The 17106-nt window shown below is 33.7% G+C and overlaps 1 long non-coding RNA gene across 1 annotated transcript; it reads right to left on the reverse strand.

Annotated features, from left to right (window-relative positions):
* Positions 1-1639: 1639 nt before the first annotated feature.
* On the reverse strand, positions 1640-16520 carry LOC125695745 (uncharacterized). The gene is made up of 4 exons (XR_007378051.1): positions 16336-16520; positions 8678-8768; positions 2969-3040; positions 1640-1717 (listed from the first exon to the last, which is right to left on the reverse strand). It is a non-coding gene; the product is annotated as an uncharacterized LOC125695745 (long non-coding RNA).
* Positions 16521-17106: the final 586 nt, after the last annotated feature.

A 17106-nucleotide genomic window follows, 5' to 3' on the forward strand; every position in this document is an offset into this window, starting at 1 on the left:
GATTCTGGCCTCATCCATTTGCTCCCACTTCCCTCTAGATATCAATAAACATTAACCAGATTCCCCCTCAGTGCTTATATTCCTCGTTTCATCCAGCGAAGGATGGAGATTTTCCTGAGCTCTCTTCTTGTTGTTAATACATTTGTAAAAACATTTCTTTTTCTTCTTTTACTACAGTGACCAGGTTGAACTCAGACTGGGCTTTTATCTGTCTAATTTTCTCCCTGCATATTGTAGCAACATACTTGTGCTCTCTTCAAGTTGCTAGTCCCTTCTTCCACAGTAGGTAGACTCTTTCTCTCCCAGAGTCTCAGTAAAATTTTCCTGTGAAGCTATGCTGGTCTTCTTCCCTCTGAGTCATTTTACAGCATAGAGGGACAACCTGCTCCTGTGCTTTTAAGATTTCCTTCTTAAGGAAATCTTAAGCCTTCCTGGACCCCTTTGCCTTTCAAAACTGACTCCCAGGGGACTCTTCCTACAGTGGGATTCTTACTGTGTTACTCATTTTGTATTTTTCTGCATATCTTGTGTGAATTTCATTGTTATTTTATTTACATATTTACAAGAATGGTAAGAAATATTTTCTACTTTATGTATGTACAAAATATATTTACAAAGTCATCCAGATAAACTACTGTAATTTGTGAAGTTGCCTTACTTAGAGGCATTAAGATAATTGCACACAGTTCAAGAGCTACCCTTGCCTCAAAAATTGTATGAAATAAGTATATACCTCCAGAAGTCCAAGCCACAAAGAATTTTCCAAAGAATGTATATCTAGAGTAAGTCAGTATCTATACACAGCAGTATAGCAACAAATACATGCATCTTCCTGGAATACCATCAATTATAGAACAAGTTATCTTTTTATCTTTTTTTCTTCACAGTATATTTAATGACAAATAATATTTTAAAATACGTATTAAAAAAGGAAAAAATAGAAGAAAAAAGGAAAATAGACTATCATAAAATATAGACCAGAGTAATAGTATCAAACTGTATGTTGCATTATTTTGAATTATCAATTCAGTTATTTTAACAAGGGATTGATTTACCAGTGTGTAACACGACTCTTTGAACAAGAGCGCTTGGTAGCAAGAAAAATTATTCCAGGGGCTATATTTGATTGCATTACACTTACCACGCACAGCTCTGCATATCTTCCTTTCGTTTATAACTGTGGAACATCAACTTAGATCAGGAGGAGAACATTTGAATTACCTGACAGATTTGAAGTGGGCAGGCCATGGTTTCAGAAGCTGTCCTTGTTTCTGGATTCAATTTATTTTATTCTGCAAGTTAAAGCATTTGACATTTGACATAAAGACTTCTGTAGTACATGATTTATATCTGAAGTACAACACTAAATATAATTTACAGCAACTGTGTCCTTGTTAAAAATTTAGCTGCTTTTGCCAAGAGTGTGGTTCCAATAGAATCAAAGGATCACCAAGGTTGGAAAAGACCTACAAGATCATCCAGTCAAACCATCCACCTCATTAAACCGTGTCCCTTAATACAACATCAAAATGTTTCTTGATCACCCCCAGGATCAGTGACTCCACCAGCTCCCTGGACAGCTCATTTCAGTGCCTGACCACCCTTTCAGAGAAGTAGTATTTTCTAACATCCAACCTGAATCAAGTTGTTTTCATCAATGAATCATTCACTGCATTCTTCATCAGCAAGTCATTTTGCCTTGCTTTGCATTACCAGTCTGCATCGGGAGGGGTGGGAGATATAAAGAGAGTTTTTAATGTTCCATTAAAAATAAAATAAAAGATAAAAGATAATTTTTGTAGTAACAAAGATTAGTGGAGTCAGTACTCTAGAATAAAACTAATGAAAGTGTGTAAATTACAGAAAACTGAACAACTGTGAAGTTACATTAAACTAAACCAACTGGCAAATGTGAAAATGGTATGCAGCAGCAAAGCCAGATGGTGTCTCTAAACCTAATTTTCTTTATCCTGTATGTATCCTGAAAAATTCAATCTTTACAAATAAGATTTGTACAGATAAATTACAGATAAATTTAATAGAATTGTCATTCATTTACACTTAGCATTAATTCTAGCCATCTTCAAATAGCAATCCAAACCCACATTGTATTAGCTGAATGGCACAAAATTTATGTGATTCTACCACTAACACTTTTGCAGTTTACACAGCTGAAAATGGCTTTGTCTGCATCTTGGATAACATGCGCTACCTCAGATCAGCAGTTTTCCATTCAAGCTTTAATCAAAACAATACACCGAGCATTCACATGGGGCATTAGATAAGCCGTTTGCTAGAAGCTGACTCAGAATCTCTCCATTCATTCAACTGTTTCTGGAAAATGGTTTTTAACTAAACGCATACATTTTTGCAACTCAGTATGAAAGATTACTCTATAATGGTGAACTTGCTGCAGGAGTGCAAACTGTTGTTTACATTATTAAACGAACCAGAAAATAGCACAGAAAGAGCACTCTGAATTTCAGTTTCTTTAATGCTAAATCTATCTTACTGATGTTATCAAAACATATTCCCTTATGAGTCACATATAATTTATTCCTTTTCATTTAATAGTTTTCCAGTCATCAACACAATTTCCAGTACATCCAGCTAAACTAAAGATTAACCATAGAAATTGAAGGGTCTTCTTCAATATTTTCATCTATAACAAGGATCTGTAAATCTTCATATTTTTATTTCTTACTAGTTACTATTTATTGCTACTATATACCTTAATACATTTTAGAGCAATAAAGGAAAATTAAACCTTATATTGCAGAAAGGACGGTCTGCGCCTCACAACAATTATATCAGGACACCATATTGGCAAACAACTGACATCTGCAAAGCACTGCCTTAGCAAATAGATTACAAATGAAAATAGTAATCAAATGAGCTATGTTATGAATGTAAAATTGAAGATCTTCATTGTCTCAGGCAAGCATTCAACACTGTCAAAAATACTTACAAACACATCCACTGTGAGTTAGCACTGTGCTGAAATTCCTTAGGGTGAAGTAGGTGGCAGGACCAATTTCTCCTGCAGAAACATGCATAATGAGGAAGAGATTTATTTTTAAATTTAGCTTTGCATAATGGCTTTAAACTTTCTATTATATCTTTAGCTCTGAATAGATTTTGTTCTATCTTCACACAGGTGTACAGGACCTATTCTTTCTTTTAAATTACTGAAAGAAACATACTTAAGTTGGTGGTAGATTTGAAATACAAAATAATTTCTCAATACTTGGGGTAAATGAACTCCTTTACAAACAGCAAAAAAGTTAGAACTTTAACTTTGTCATGTTATTAAAAAAAAAATAAACAACTTCCTATGGAAATTCAGTTTCAACAAGATTTGCAGGATCTTATTTATACTGAATAAATAAGCCTTACAATTAAATCCTTTTCTTTATTCCCTATCATCCATTCCCCTTCCCCTCTCACACTGCATATTCTTCACCTAGGAATCAATTCTACTTTGTTTCAACTAAAAGAACAGCCTTGCCCAACTTGAGCAGAGTCTGCAGAGTCTTTTTGAATGTCTGTGTATACATAATGCATTGAACATGCAACTGAAAAAAACTGCTTAAACATAATTGACTACCACTTTATTTTTGGAATAAGTATAAATAATGTATTCAAAAGCCAATTAATAATAATCCATGTGCATAAAACAGCAGGGATTTTGTTTAGCTCCTCAGTCTTTACAATCTCGATTCATTGTTCCCGTAGGAATCTCTTCTTAGTCTAACACATTTAAGCTCAATGTAACCACATTTGAGGTCATATCTTCTAGATATTAATAGCCTTCTGGGACTGAAGCCTTTCTTTAAAAGGACAACAAAACCTGCAGTATAAAGTAAGAAATGAACATTTAGAATACAAACTTGTCTGTGAAATTGGCTTTTTGATGGTGCTATTTGATTTATATTTGAAGGAGAAATGTCGATACGCTGGCAACTGTATAAATTCTCTGTATATAAATATCAGTTCCGGAAGGTGTGCTTCATTTTTTGTGGCCTAGAACTGATATGACTGATATAGCTGCTATTTAGCAAACAAAAGTTCAACGTACCTTTGACAAAGTAACATATATTAACATTTATTGCAATATCATTGTCAATTTCAAATGATTACATAGTGCTGATATAATGATGAACTGCTTTGGAGCTTTCCCCAAAAGGAAAGTTTTTGAGGCAATCATAGGAAACAGCTCCAGAGATATCAGCTGGCTGCTTCCGTATGGCACACTTCCAGATAGTGAATATCAGAGTCAATAGTTGGTGGAAAAGAATAGGCATTTTGTTCTCAAATGAGACAGAACAGTTTTTTCCACTAGTCAAGTTATCTACACTTGCAAATTGCTAAGATGCACTGGTCAATTTATTCATTAATTCATTCGAAGAAAAAAAAGCTGCTGCTAAATCCAGTTTAGTTTGAGTCAAAAAGCCTGTTCTTAAATCCTGCCTTCTCTAATCATCTCAAGTAATTCTAAAGAGTTGGTGAGAAACTTAATTTTACTTCTTTATAAGCATGGAGTGTATGCTCATTTTTATCTTGTATAATTATAGTTAAAAGTACCCTGGAAAAAGCCTACATAATTGAGAATCAGAAAAAAAAATCATACAGTTGTTAAGGAAAGTTTCACTGACATACTTATTGTAACCAAATTTTTGATGGGCATCTTGCTGATAAAGATTTACTTACTCCAACTTTCCTGGCTGATAACTGTGAAAACAAATCTGCATAGATTCCTTGAAGAATTTTGCTACCTTATGGTAGGAATAAAACTGATGTGTTTCCATTTCTCTTGTGATAGCCTATATGAATTTGTTCTAAATACTATTTTAATGGAAAAAAAGAGTAGATACTATAAACATTTTGAGACTTGAGAATACTGAGAAATTATAGATCCCCTGCATGTTAATTGCTTCAAAGTATTTGGCAGTCTTACATTCCTTCCTTCTTACTAAGCAGCTGAGATGACATTATTGTAACTACATGAACAAATAAATTTGAAGCTGTACTTTGAACTTGACCTGCTGTCAAGCTGGAAGAAAATACTGAGTGGGGTTTCATGGGGTCTGTCCAGGATCCAGTATTATTCAATATATTCATTAATGATCTGGATGATGGAACAGACAGTACGCTTATTGAATTTAGAGACAAGACCAAGCTGAAAGCATCTGCAAGCACAAGGTACTTTAGTGAATAAGATTTGAACTGAAAGTTACCTTGACAAATTGTAAAAGTGGTCACCAAAAAAAAAAAAAAAAAAAGGAAGAAAGATAACAAAAAAAAGATGCTATTCAATAAAGAAAAATACAAAGTATCCCATGTAGCAATATTTCTCAGCTGGAAAAATACAGAAGTAGGAACAATTGAATATTCATCACATTTGCAGTGGATAATGAATCACAGAGACAGTGAGAGTCAAAACCATCATATTGCATATGCAGGATCACTTTACAGAAGAAATGTTAAATAATCTTATTTGATACCAGCATAGTTCAGTCTCCAGAATTTCTGTGCTACCTGTCTAGTGCAGCATGAATTTTAATTCATCAGATGTATTTAATAGAAGAAAAACAAAACATATATTTCTTACCTTCTGAACTTATTTAAACTCAGAACTAAACTACCTCACAGTATGCAGGACTTGGACTCCGTTTTTTGCAGTAATTTTCTTTCTCATTGTAGAAATATTTTGTCTTTGTGTATAGGAAGTATGGTAGACACTAAACTGTAGGTATTAAACAATACTACAGGCAGCTGGCCACAGAGATAATAATTTTTGATGAAGAACGAGCCACAGAAGGAAGTCGCATGCAGACAAAACCATAAACTAAAGCATATATTTGAATAACAGATGTTCTTTTTCTTTGAATAAACAACTGCATCTAGAATCTGTACTTTTAATACTATATCTATTATACTTACCATTCACGTTATTCCATATATCTTCATTGTTTGTAGATTTTTCATGCAATAATTTTCGTTTACTAATATCCTTTGCATAACATAGCTTCAGAATATATTTTTTAGGGGGAAAAATACCAGATGGGGAGCAAACACCTACTTTAGAAATTCAGAGAGGGTAATGAATTTCAAAGAGCTCATGAATGAAAAATGACATGCTGCTGTAACCAAAGTAAGCAGAATTTATGTGAGCAATATTTAGCAATTAGTCAGGGCCACCAACACTCGTCACAGCCATGACTGTTCCTGCTTTCACAAATACATGGAATACATTCATGAAAGATAGGAGAGTCATGTCTGCCACTTTCTCTATTTTGCTAATCAGAAATTATCTTCATTGGCAAAAAGTAGTTAAACACTTCTAACAAAATTAATGAATCTTCAGAGAATACCTAAAAGACTGGTTATTATTACACGTAATCTAAAGAGCAGTTGAAATCATTAGGATAAACAAAAAAGTTCCCTCTACCTCTATCATTAGGATCCTTGAAATAATTCTTATAATTTAAACTATTTATTTATTGTCTTTTTGTTCTGCTTGAGTAATGAAATTAAACAAAAGAAATACATACTTGTTGATAAGCAGTTCATGACATTCAGCCTAACATTGCTGAATACAGAGAAGGACACAATTCATTCTGTCTATATAATAAATGTATGATTATTTTAACCAAAGGGAACAAAAACAGAAGTATTAATAAAGTTATATGATCCTGAAACAAGCTTGCTTCTTCCAGTCATAATGACACATGCCTGATGTATCTTTGCAGAATCAAATATTCAGATAGGACCCAGTTTATAATTTCTTTAATGGAATTACATTTCCATTTCAGTTAAGCCCTAATGATTTATGCTCTGTATAATTAGTTTCTAGAGGTTAAAACTGGATATTTTCCTGTCTTTGAACCACATCTGATCTAAATGATTTCAAGTGTATTCTTCTAAAATAGTGCATGAATTCCTTCTGAGCCATTGTTCATATGCATTGTAATTCAACTGTAGAATGTCATGTTTATTATCACTTGCATTGCGTAATGGAAGATATGTTCAGATAAGCAGTTATAAGTGCTGATGCTGGGCAAAGAAGCTTTTTGTTCCTGCTGTTTTTGGAGCAGTTACAGTCACCGTTCCAAATGAATTATGCACCTATGCTTGTACGAGTATGAAGACTTGCCCTTACTTCTTGCTTCCTATGAAATTATGGGACTAAGTCATAATAGTGGAAACAGGCTTCGTGCAAATGCTATGTTGCTCTTATAAATAAAAGCTGCAAAACATACAAGGGATTAGATAAATTGTACTAGCTACCTTTCATGCAGATGTGTTTATTTTAATAGAACAAGTCTAGGACTAGAGTTCTACTCAGTATAGGACATCAGAATCGGATTTCAGTGCTAGTTATGCTAATTAGAAAGGAAGTCAAGACAATCACTTAAATTCTTACAGTATCTGTTGACTCCCCCAGCAAAAAGAAATAAGAGGAAAATGCAGTAAGAGAAGGAACTCTTGCCAAAACACTTAAATTTTTGGAAATTCTTAGTTTGGGAAATACAATTTCATTATTTAAATGACTAAAGAAATACACTTGTTTAAATATTTTATATTCATTTACATTTCTATAAAAATAAATATCACCTGCTTCAGTAAAACACTGTTGCAAAATCTATTGTTCGTGCTCACTTAAACAAATCAAAGAAAATTAGTTGTACATTCTGATAAGTATTGTGTTAATCTAGTAAACTTGTCAGGATTGGGTCTCTTGAGGCATGCTGCTGAATGTGCACATTTACTTCAGGAAAAATTTTATATATTCATGTCAACCAGAAAAACGTTTAGGACTCTGCTCAGTTACTGTGAAATAGTTTCATTTCTGCTATTCTCTAGAGATCCAGACTCGAAGAGATTGAGATAGAAGAAATGGGAAGATCAGACCTTTTTGACACAAAGATTAGAGATACAATGACTGGCTTATGTAAGAGGGTGAGGAGCAAAATCGAAAACATGGGACATGTGGGGGAGAGGAAAGTCATGAAAACTGTTCTTTTACACTGGTTTATCTGTCATGACAGAAACATGTTCATCAGATCGAGCTAACATGCTTCAGCTCTCATGACCCCACCTTTTATGCAGCTGCTGGTGTGACAGCAGCAGCTCACTTTTATCCAGGTCTGTGCAGTTCAGTGACTCCTACTTCTCCACAGACAGAAATAAGTTAATGAGTGTATGTTGTTTGTGTTTGTGGGAAGGGCATGCTCACAACCCATGGTCCTGTACAATGAGGGGAAGGACAAATTCCCATATCTTTACTGTGTGCTGACCAGAAAAGATGGTGGTCTGTTATTAATACTGTTATTAGTAGAGATAGTGGGAAATTTGTCTCTGGCTCTCTCATCAGATCTTAACCACTGGTATTTTAAAATAAGTTACATCAACTCCTTTCAGAAGTAAGGGAAGTCTTACTTCTGAGCAAGAATATAACACAAGAATAATGAAATGTTATTAGCACTGTACACGAGACTGCTTTTTAAAGCCAAAACCTGTTTTTTAATTGTTGGGGGTTTTTTATGATTAGCCACTTTCCATTTCTATTTGAAATTTTTCTAGGTATTTTACTAAAAATATGTATCACAAAAGACAGCGATTAAAAAGTGAACTTACAGAGGAACATAGCTGTAGAATGAAAAACATTACTCACTTTCTGAATGACAGTACAGCGATCTTCCTATACATAAGGGTGGATAAAGTGAAATCAACTGTAGTAAGAGACATAATGTTCCCCTGAAAATCTGTGGGAAGAAAAAGTAATCTTTTTAAAATAACCATAGCATTTTGCCCTCAATCCATTCCAGTCTTTTAAACATTATGTAAAGCTTTTTTTTTTTTTTTTGAGATATGGAATAACAGAGCCCCTAGTACGCAATACCTTTCTAATATGGGGGATAGCATACTCCAAAGGTTGATCTTTAACTGTCATACTTTAATTTCCCCTGATCATCACAAGACAAGCTTTTCTTCTATATGTAAATGAACTGAAACTCATGACTTTCTGCCTTGATGTTAACATGCTAAAAAGTGACAACTATTCATGGCACCAGCTATTTTTGGAATATACAAATAAGATTGCACTGTTTCCAAGTCACGATTAAATTCCTAAATTTCCTCTTCTTCTCTTCTCATTAGAAAAATAGATTCAATTGATATAACCCACTCACTGCCATCTACAATCATTAATGATTCCAAAAACAGGGAATAACTAAAATTTATCCTCACACGAGTAAAATCTGCCAAGGCTCAAAAACAATATTCAAAAAACTCAAACTCATTTCAACTCAAAAAATATTTTCAGTAGAACTTTTATGCCTTAACATAGCAAACTCTTTATACCAGTCAGAAAGGATTTGTAGTACAGAAATGCATTTTAGAGTGTCAGACATGTCTACTGGCATCTTAACTGCGGCTTCACAGTGGAACATCTAGAACACCAGTACACTGATGCCCTATAGATGCTGCACAGCAAATTAGAACTACTGTATGTGAACTAATTGTCACTAACAAAATTAAAACTATTTTATTATAATCATTTGAAGTATTGTACTGATTTTAGTGGAAGCTGCTAAGTGCAAGCTATTTCTATTGAAAAATTGTAAGAGGAAATATTTGAGGTTGATGCATAAATTCATGAAACCCATTCGTAGGACAAAAGAGTTTCAGGTTACTACTGGGACAGCAGACACTGTTTATGGGAGTGGGTATGACCACATCATTAGACTTGATGTTCACCACTATTCTTGACAAAACATATGTCATCTAGAAATAAATAAATTGCAAGTATTAACAGAAAAAGGGAAGTGGAACTGAAATCAGTCTTGGAACCATTTTCTTCAAGCACAATTGTATTTCTCTAAAGCTACTGAATCTGGTATCATTAAAAGAAAATGTCACAGACTCTCAAAAGCAAAGGACAGACAACTCTACACATTATTGGATCATGTACTATTTATAGGCATCTAACCTTTTCAGCCTGAAAGAAAAGCAAATAGAAGAGATGTGTCATAGATTCAAGTCCAAAATTACAGTAATTTTGTAGTATTATTGTATTTTATTAATCACAGAGGCTCAGCAAAACACTGAGTCACCACTAGTGTGAATGGCATTTCATTGTCATAGTAAATAAAACTACCATACTTAAATACTCCAAAATAAACAAATATATAAATATCTGATAGATATATATATATTTTACACATTCTTTATCTTTTCCTTGTATATTGACAACATAATTGTTTCCAGTAACCATTTAAATAACAAGATATAATACTTACAAACGTGTAAGTTCTACAATTCTGAAGGCAAATAATTCAAAAAATAATATTCAATTTGTGGTCTAATTTAGGTCTTATTTTGAAAAAAAAAGTCACAGAAAAGACATGAGGCACAAGATAGGACCAGTGAAGTTATAGTAAAGTGATCAGTCTTGGTTACATGATTGATAAGGGAACTAATTGCAACAGGAGAGGAAACTGCAGCGCTTGCATACTTGGACCTAGTACTGACTGATTGCAGCAACAACTGTGGAGTAAACTGACCTCTCTCTCACACTTTTTTTTTTTTTGCTTCTTTGATTTAATTTTCAGACAAATTATGGGATGAAGTACTCCAGAACAACCTCCAACAAGTGGAAAACTAAAACTGAGCGGTTCATCTCCTTTTTATGCTGCATTTTCAGAATCAAGCTGGAGTATGATACTCAGCTGATGGCATTAAATGCAACTCAGTAATAATAAAAGAAAACAAGAAAATATTTTCAGTCTTTCAGAAAAAATATTCAAAATCAGTTCACAAAGTTCTGTCCTATCTTTAAGTAATATTTAAAATAATATTTTTATTTGTAAGCACTTCATGTTTGAAGACAATAAATACTTTTTTGAAGAGGTTTAAGAAATATTTCAGTCTTTTTGTGCCTTGCAACTTTAAAAATTGATATAATAAGGAGAGATGTGAGCTTATTTTTGATGGATACTGACGGACTAACTCTAATTAAAGAATTTCTTTACAGTATATATTTATATATATAAAAATACCCCTATACCCAGCTTCACTAGATGACTCAGATTCTATGCAATTATTTTGAAGACCCTTATGTCTGTACCTGTAATTGTAAGGGATGTAATAGTGGGAAAACTGGTAACAAACATTTCTGAATCCCATTTTCATTAATCAAATGCATAACCAAATTAGAATGTCAAAGATCGAAAAATCAATTACTCCAAAATTTCTGCATGAAAGACAACTCACAGAAGTCATCTTCACTGTCTTCTCTCAAAGTAGAATTTACATATTAGATGCAATAACATAAACTGACAATTATTTGTTAAATAAAAAGATTCAGAATATTCCCAAAATAATTGTAGCCAAAGTTAGCGCAGTTTTGATGCATAATTTGTTTTCTTCACTTCTTGCCTACTGCTGTCTCTACATGCATTGTAGTTAGAGCACTGAGGGAGAACAGTTAACATAACACTAAAAACTACAGGGAAAAAAAAAAGCTTGCAAGAAAACTATAAAATACTTTCCTCAAAAATGAGGGTAAACAAGCAAATATGTCAAGGAGTTATGGTTTCCAAAATTTCTGCTTTTGAAAGATGTTAAATACTACATAAAATAGTTCATCACAACTGAGAATATTTTGTCTCTTTTGCCTACTAACCATTGGTTTGGTTTATAATCAGTGAGCAAACATTCACCAATTGTCGGTGGTTTAAAAAAGTTTTTAACATGGAGATGGGACCCCCTCTAAAAGTACCAAAAGAAATCTTGTTACCATTACTGACAGAATAATTCAATTAATGTTACTTTAGAAGTGAAAAAAAACACCCAACAAGCTACTTTACTTTTACCAAGATAAGCTCATCACCATAACTTTGGGACACCACAGTGGAGGAAGCCATGGAAGTTTGCAAATAGTTCTTTTTTGTATTAGTAAGAACAGATTTAAATATCTTTATTGTCTAATAAAGTTTGGCAAAAGTCTGCAAAATTGTCTGCAAAAGTTTGGCAAAGAAGAAAGAAGTAATTACTTGTGCGTGAATGCTACTGAACAATGAGCAACAAACAATCATGCAGTTTCAGCAATCTTAAGAAAGCATAAAGCCCACCTAGACAAAGAAAACATTAGCATTCCTTTGGCAGTTCATCTCAATGTTTTGTCTGACAAGGTTTCAGACAGAATATAATATCTCTCAGACCTGTCAGCCCTGACAAGAAACTCCAGTGACAGGAATAATCATAAATCGTCTTCTTCATTGTATGAGGTCCTTATTTTCTCACTTTGATAGAAGTAGTTTATGCCAGGAAAATTTTAAACAGATCTGGCTATATAACTTGCTTTTTTTTTTTTTTGTTTGTTCGTTTTTTTTGTGCTATTTAGAACATAAAATCTAACTATTTCTCTTGTAAAATATACCTTTCAAACGAAAATACACGTTTCTTAATAGAAGAACACCAGAACACCATTTTGACAAAGAATTTGCTGTTATTAAAATAAAGGTGAGATGCTGTACTGTTTGTGGCTTTCAGCAGTTCTCCATTACATTTTTTTCTCTCTTTTCTGTCTCTCTGGCTCTCAAATTTTTTTGCTCAACTTTCTTCAATCTTCAGTATTTACCACAATGTGAATTTTAGCACTCAGTAAAAAATACTAAGCACAAGCAGTGAGATTAAAACTCCCATGCATAATGCAAGATATTACAGAGCGCCATTGTATAACCAAGATGTTATAATCACAATACAATTGTGTATAATCAGTAGATATCAAGATGTTATAATTGCAATATAATCAAAAGAGTAAGGCAAAGCAAACAAGGATCACAAAAGAGAATAAGTAGAAGAGCTTACCCTTGGGTTGAGCTCACTAGAAGATACCAAAAGAGGAGGATCTCCAGAAGAGATCCTTCCCCTCTGGTAGCCAGCTCTTAAATAGGTCCAGGAGAGGTGCAGCCTGGCTCCACCCCTTCCGGCAGCACAGGTGAATTGCCTTCACCTGTGCTCCTCTGGCTGACTCATGGCTCACCTCAGGTGATTAATCAGAGGTTCAGGCCGTGACTCAGCAGTTCCCATACAGCCATTCTTTCTATATATTCTGAGACTGATAAACAAGAGCCAGCTAAAGAAAATACGTAGATTACAGAAATCATAAGAATAAAACTTATACAACCATTTCTAAAATAAAATTTAATCGAACACTACTGGATTATAAATAAGCTGCTAGCCTTCATTTGTATGCTTTTTTTTTCTTTCCCTTTTTTTTTCCCCTTCTTTTTCTATTATAGAGCCACAAAAATGCTTAAGAAACTGGAATACCTCTCCTATGAAAAAGGCCAAGACTGCTGGGACTTTTCAGAAGACTCTTGGGCATCTCATTAATGTGTGTAAATACCCAAAAGTAGGATGCAGTGAAAAAGGAACCAGGCACTTGTCAGTGGTGTCCAGTGACAGAAAAGAGGCAGCTGATACTAGAACAAAAGAGATTCTACTAAACATCAAGAAATACTTCTTTACTATGAGGGTGACCAAGCATTGGCACAGGTTCCTCAGAGAGATTCTGGAGTCTCCCTTCCTGCAGACCTTCAAAATCTGTCTGAACTTCATCCTGGGGAAACAGATGTGGATGGTCGACCTGCTTGAATATGGGGGTTAGATTAGATGACCTCTAGAGGTGTTTTCAAACTTAATCTTTCTGTGGTTCTGATTCTGTCTACTGGACTTGAGACAAAGAATCCTTATAAGTAGACATCTATAATACAATAACGTATTGAAAGGACTGAGTTAAAGAAAGGCACTTTATCAGAATTTGACCTCTGTCACATGTAAGATTATATATGGCATGTTTTGCACTGATTCATCAGTGGCAATATAGTGTTACATCAATCATTGTACTTTAGGTCTACTGGGTTTGGAGGAGACCAAACTACTTCGGAAAATACTTCTTCCTGTATATACACTAAGACAAGAAAAATGAGAACATTACTCAAGCAACAGAAGAGTATATTTTTCTCCACTGTATTTAGAGGTGACTCCATAGCCATTGTTATTATTATCTAAACCTTTTATCTGGAAAGAGGGAGAGTGCATAGTGTGCTATATATTTGTAAATAGACACAGAAATAATTGTTCAGATCTGAATGTGAAAGTTTGTTACACCCTTAACAAGCAAAGATGACAAGACAATTCATTACTAGATCCACATTCTGGCTAGAGATGTACACACGCTGACATTACAAATGAACGAGTTGTGGAACAGAGACAAAATGAAAGTGTTCATTTGCAAATTATAACTAATTCTTGCGAAGAACAGCTTCACAGGCTTTACGACAGGAGCAATAATAGAAGGCGTAGTACAAAGCAGGTTAGGAGCAGTTCACAAATGAATCTCAGATTTTCCATTAATTATTAACCTATCAACACTTGGAATTTTTACTCTTCCTTTCTCAGGTAATTCTCTGAAAAGGTGAGTGAAAATTTGATTGAAATATCCAGTATTTTAAAAGAATTTACACCAGAGTTGAGTGGTATTAAAACAGGGGGTCATATTCCCATTTGCTTTTCAAGAGAAATTCTTGGAACTGTATTAAAAAACATCTGAAAGAAAACTCATAATTTCCCCTTTATTAATCATATATGAGGACTGAGCTGAGCTAATGTGAATATATTATAAATTTAAATTGGAAGTTGCTACTCTAAAAATTCAACTTCAAATAAAAATGTTATTCTAAATAATCCCTAAGTATCAAAAAGTATTAAACTAAGAAAATGGAAGTTCTAGTGTCAACTCTATAGAAATCTTATAAACTATATACTCCGTATTTACATACCTTACTGGAGAACAAAATATGAAGATAATCCAAGCTGACACATTCATATAAATTATTTTACTAAGGCCTTAAACTTACTGCCTGTCAGCAGCAACCAGATGCAATTTGTCAAACCTTATACCTAGTAGGAAAGGTAAGAGATTAAACTTGTTTGAACTAGCTCCAGCTCTCTCAACAGTGTGGTAAAAACTGAATTTTCCTATCCAAGGCATACACGATTGAGATCTGAACAGAGTTAGAAGAAGAAAGCTGTAACTAGGATGGAGCTTAGGGGAGCTGGTCTTGCATCTTTCTGAAGTCAGCAAAGAAACTGAGAGAAAACAACTTATACTCCCAGACAGAGCAGTTCCCTGCTCTGGCTTCTGTATTTGTAAGCCTCAGTCACAGCAGGATTTTCTCAGGTCACTCTATGGGAAAAACTGCCTCTTACAATCTGATGCTCTGGCATTTTCCTACCTCACCGACAGCAACAATTCATCCACAGAGAAATTTGTGTTTTATATTCTTACTGCACCTAAGTAAGTGATTTCAGCTAAAACATTAGCATTGAGTACATGCTATTTGGGAAATGGAGGAGTCATAGTTTTCTTCTAAATCCCTTCTAGATTCAAGACACCCACACAATGGTCTCACATGGACCAGTGGGAAAGAGAGCCAAAGGACATTTCTCTCTTTGTAGATCAATCTACCTTGGCTGTCTTTACCACTGATCCCTTTATTCTGAGGTTATTCAAAAGATATTATTCAAAGGATTCCCCATAAAAGTTGATTTGATTAAGATATATTAGGCGCACGAATTGCTCTAGGAAAATATGATGTAGGTTTATTTAAATGCTAGCATCATGTTGGTACTGTATCTAAACAGGTAATAGAAATAATTGGCACTATGCCAATACAAAAAAAAAAAGTAATATTGTTTAATTAAGTTAGAGAACTCATGGATTTTGTCACTCTTCTGATATTTCTAAGTACTAAAAATTTTCATGAACTTTTCTCCCAGCAGTACAGCAGCAGTACAACAGTTCTGATGTGGCAAAACTCAAACATTAAAATCTATGAGACAGAAGAAATCAAGGAGAAAATAAATTGGATCTGCAGATGATTCCATAGAAGTGAAATGCAGTACATCACAGGTCCTTTGGCATAGCTAAAACAGCACTGAACCAAAAAAGCATAAGGATGAAGAGATTATTTGAAATGGAAAGGACAGAAACAACAGAATACAGAAACCAAAATAATCTCCCCCAAACCCAACATTTTAGAATTTAACTTCTTAGAAGTTTAATTACACAAATTTCACTTCCATAGGTTTCCTCCTTTCTCAGGTAAAAAAATCCTGCCATACATTTGAGAAATATATCAAAACATTTTTTTTTTTTTGCATTTAAGTACTTGTGATTCAAACCAGGCAAATATTTTTCATCTTCTATTCACTAGCCGAAGCATAAAAGCATATTGTTCTTGAATAATATATTCCTCTTACCTTTCTTGAAAAGCTATCTTGTCAGATGCTTGAGAATACCTGGATTCGATCTATATCAAATCATACAACCTTATATGTCTTCTACAAGGCATGAGGCTCACTTTTTAATGCATAAAATAATAATAATAATAATTAAAAAAGAAGAAAAAAATATAAGTGACAGATCCTTTTACAAGATAGCCTAGAGTGACTAGTTCTTGTCATAATGTTGTCATAGTGACAGTGACATCAATATACTTCATGACAATCAGTACAGCAATTTATCTGGAGAAAACATCAGCTTTGATTCCCAAGAGTATTTCGCTTTGATCTCCTTTTCATGTTTTATTACAATATTCTTTTTTTTTAAATTCTATTCCTTGATTCAAATAAAACTGTATTAATTCTGACTGTAAGAAGCATTGTAAAAAAAAAAAAAATATTAAAAGCACAACAATCAAAATGGAAGAACATGAAACAAAAATTTTGTACGTAACATTTCTTTATAAAAATTAAAATCACAGGCAGTTTTACTATACCAAATAGGACTTCTAGGTCCGATTCTGTGGCTTGGCAAATACATTCTATTTTAAAATAAGATATGAAGCTTTTTACAGGGTAAAGTCATTAATACATACACACACAAACAGAAAAAAGGGCAGAAAATGGCATATATATTCAATCTTACAGGATATGACTATGCTCATTAAAAAGTTTTTTTTTTTTTTTAATCTGTTTCATTGTAATTCTTCAAACCATAATAACATTTAAGTGCATTTAATCCACAGCTTC

This window comes from Lagopus muta, chromosome 7 (assembly GCF_023343835.1).
Source record: "Lagopus muta isolate bLagMut1 chromosome 7, bLagMut1 primary, whole genome shotgun sequence".
NCBI classification, from domain to species: Eukaryota; Metazoa; Chordata; class Aves; order Galliformes; family Phasianidae; genus Lagopus; species Lagopus muta.